This window comes from Pteropus alecto, unplaced genomic scaffold, assembly GCF_000325575.1.
Source record: "Pteropus alecto unplaced genomic scaffold, ASM32557v1 scaffold51, whole genome shotgun sequence".
Classification (NCBI taxonomy): Eukaryota; Metazoa; Chordata; class Mammalia; order Chiroptera; family Pteropodidae; genus Pteropus; species Pteropus alecto.
Genome location: NW_006431922.1, coordinates 2,813,799 through 2,817,813, shown reverse-complemented (window position 1 = coordinate 2,817,813; position 4,015 = coordinate 2,813,799). Strand labels below are relative to the sequence as shown.

Genomic DNA, 4,015 nt, shown 5'->3' with positions numbered 1-4,015 from the left:
GATACAGTTTTTCTCTACTGCCTTATTAGGCTCAAGGTGTTGCCCCTTGCTACTTGATTTTCTAGTGCAACACTTGGAATACCCATGAGAATGTTTCTCTAAGATTTTGTCTCTACTGGAAAAACTATTCATTATCCTTAGTGCACTGGCAAAGTCCAGTTATGATCTACAATATTATATTGCTCAGGGTTCTTGGTTGCAGACAACAGAATTCAGTCTAATTAAAAAAGTGGTTATTATAGAGTATTAGGCACCTTAAGGGATTTCTTTCAAAGACTTAAGATTTTTTAAAGTGCAGTTTTAAGTTCACAGCAAAATTGACAGGAAAGTAGAGTTCCCATATACTACTTGCCCCCCCACACACATAGCCTTCCCCACTGTCAACATCTCCCACCAGAGTAGTACATTTGTTACAGTTGATGAACCTACATTGATATGTCATTATCATCCAAATTTAAGTACATAGTTTACCTTAGAGTTGGTTCACTCTTGGTGTTGTATATTCTATGGGTCTGGACAAATGAATAATGAGATATATCCATCATGATAGTATTGTAGTTTTACTGCCTTAAAAATCCTCTGTGCTCTGCCTATTCTACCTTTCCCCAACCTCACCCCTAAACTGCAACCTCTGATCTTTTCACTATCTCCATAGTTTACCTTTTCCAGGATGTCATGTAGTTGAAACACAGAACATAGCCTTTTCTGATTACCAAGTGCTTCGTGCGCTTAGTAATATGCATTTAAGTGTCCTCCATGTTTTTTCATGGCTTGATAGCTTATTTCTTTTTAGTACTGAATAATATTCCATTGTCTCAATGCATCACAGTTTATTTATCCACTCACCTGGTGAAGGACCTCTTGGTTGTTTCCAAGATTTTTTGGGCAATTGTGAATTAAGCTTCCATAAACATTTGTGTGCAGGTTTTGTGTGGTCATAAGTTTTCAATTCTTTGCTGAAAGGAGTCATTGTATGGTAAGAGCATGTTCATTTTTGTAAGAAACTGCTAAACTATTTTCTAAAGTAACTATGCCATTTTACATTTTCATCAGCAATGAATGAGTTCTTGTTGCTCCACATCCTCATCAACATTTGGTGTTGTCAATGTTCTTGATTTTGGCCTTTCTAATGGGTGTGTAGTGGTGTCTCATTGCTCTTTTATTTTGCATCTCCCTGATGACATATGATGTGGAGAATCTTTTCATATGCTTATTTGCTATGGTGAGTTTTCCGTTTAAAATCCTTGTTAGTTAATTCGGTGTTTTCTTATCATTGAGTTTTAAGAGTTCTTTGTATATTTTGGAGCTTTCTATTGGTATATTCTCAAGCTCAAGCTTTCCTTACCCATGTCCAGTCTACTAATAAGCCCATTGAAGGTATTCTTTATTTCTGTTACAGTATCTTTTATCTGTTGCATTTCTTTTTGGTACTTTCTGGGAATTTCTATCTCCCTGCTTACAGTTCCCATCTGTTCTTGCATGCTGTCTACTTTATCCTTTGGAGCCCTTAGCATATTATATCCTAAATTCCTGGTTGGATAATTCCCTCTATGCCTAGTTTTGATGATTGCTCTGTTGCTTTGTCTTTTTGTATGAGAGTCATTATTTTTCACGGAAAAGCAGAACTTTTTGTTTCACTGGAGCAGTGATAGTCCTTTTACAAATCAGTTCTGAGCTCCCAACACATTTTTTCAAGTCACATAGAAAGTTTAAAAACATGTTGTCCAATACAAACCCGAAAGTAGGGCTAAGTGTTTGTGAGTCAGGCAGGACCTACCATTTTATGGCACCCTTCCTCTGGAAGAGTTTAAGTGTGCATACATATCGCAGCCATTTCATAGGCACCTCAAATGTAGTAGATGGCCCTCAGGCACCCCACACTGCCCACCAATCCAGGACAGCCACAGCCTGCCCTCTGCTCCCACCATCAGGGCCAAAGAAGCCACGAAAGGGGCTGTGAGCAATCACTTGTCAGGGCTCTGCTCACTCACAACCTCTGCTGCCCTTGGCCTCCTCTCCCCATGCCCTCAGGAAGCATTAGCCTTGAGAGGGGCCTTAGTTTTTGCCTTTTTATTGCACACAAAATGAGGGCCACATGGGGAAATGAGGTCTAAAGTCTATGATTTCAGAGCTGAGGGAAGACCACCACACCAGAAGACCAATTCAGCCCACAGGCTACCCAGGAAAGAGATGGATAAGCTGCCCATTACAAGAAAATGTGTGAAGGGCCTCATGTTGCAAACTGCTATGGGAGTGCCAACTGTTATTTTCCCAGGGCTGCTGTAACAAAGTACCACAAATCAGGTGGCTTAAAACAACAGAAATTTATTCTCTCACATTTCTAGAGACTAGATGTCCAAAATCAAGTTGTGGGCAGGGTTGGTTCCTTCTGAGGGCTCAGAGGAAAAATCTATTCCATGCCTCTTGTGTAGCTTCTGGTAACCACCAGCGTTCCTTGGCTTGTAGACACATCACTCCAATCACTATCTCTGTCTCTGTCTTCATGTGGCCTTCTCCCTATATGTCTCTGTCTTCTCATGGCATTCTCTTATTAGAATACCAGTCATATCTGATTAGGGCCTACTCTAATGGCCTCATCTTGATTACATCTGCAAAGACAATTTCCAAATAAGGCGACATTCATAGGTTAGCACTTCAATAAATCTTTTTGGGAGATACAATCCAACCTATAACATGTAGCAAAAGAACAGATATCTGTCTGCAGGTGGGGAAAAGCTTCAAGGAAGAGGTAATAAAGAGGAGAAGCTGGCCAAGGCCTTATCACACACGGTTACTTGATGCTTCAAAATCATTCTGTTTTGAAATGATAAAGGTGTAACCAAGAGTTACAGCATAAATTCTGAGAAGGCAGCTGCATGGGCTTATGTGTCAAATTCCACTACCCTCACCTCCAGTTCTTTGGATCCCGGCAAGCTCTCTCTGAGCCTCTTATCTCCTCATCTGTAACAATACAAGTATCACTACCTGCTCCACAATGTGAGATGTGAGTTCAGTGCCTGGCACAAATAAGCCCGCAGAAAAATGGCTTCCTACCTGCTCCCTCCTGTCCCCTGCCAACTTTGTCAACATTCTCTTTACTGCCCATTGTACCTACTTTTAAAGATACTAGTTGAATAAAGAAATGAACTGAATCCTATACATCCCTTCAAGAATACAGACCTCTCCTGTTTAATGCTGAATGGTTTAACTTTGGGTATTTTACAATAATTAGAGTAGTACTTCTGAAAGACGTTTGATTTAATTTTACATATTCTACAAAAGTTTACCCACATAACTGGTATGAATCTCTTTCTTGATGTAACATTAGATTCTAGGCTCCATTGCACCAGGCTGGTAGAGAATGTAACCCCAATCACTCCTGGGCTCTCACTCACCTTCCTGGGGCAGTGTTGAGCTTTGAGTCATAACATGATGCCAAAGTTTCTCTCATTCCAGCTGCATGAGCTCTTGGGTCTGTGGCTCTGTGGCATCCAAGCCAAGAACAGCTTCCCCACCAGTGTTCCACTTAGCCAGGCCCTGCGAGGCTCTGCCCTCCTCCAGACCAGACACAAAGCAGGGGTCTCCCTGCCTGGGAGAATATTCAGTACCCTCCCCACCCCATCAAGAATGCATCATGTATCCTGCTACCTGCTGGAATGAGAGACTATAAAGGGAGAAATAAGGAGTAAAAACTACAGATAAATTTTTCAAGAATCCGTCTCTCCATGCAGGATTTTCCCTAAGGCTCACCCAGATAGAAGCATGGGCATGCTAGCAAAGGAGAACCTCTAACGGCACATTTCAACAACCAGCTTTAAAATGCTAGGGGGGGAAAAAGTTTTGACCACAAGTTAAAATCCTTGAAAACTATTTTCTTAAAAGAGAAGCTAAAGAGAAAAGATGCCTAAATAAAAGTGTCTATGTTGGAGAGGGGAGGCAGTAAGAATCCGTGACCCTCAGGAAACCATTTCACCTCTTCTAAAGCTATCTGCCTCGTAGGACTGTTGGGAGGATT

General features: G+C 41.2%; 1 long non-coding RNA gene across 1 annotated transcript; it reads right to left on the bottom strand.

The window, feature by feature from the left end:
• Positions 1–2,309: 2,309 nt before the first annotated feature.
• Positions 2,310–3,807, bottom strand: LOC112475507. Its single transcript, XR_003044741.1, has 2 exons — positions 3,396–3,807; positions 2,310–2,609 (listed from the first exon to the last, which is right to left on the bottom strand). It is a non-coding gene; the product is annotated as an uncharacterized LOC112475507 (long non-coding RNA).
• Between the last annotated feature and the right edge of the window lie 208 nt (positions 3,808–4,015).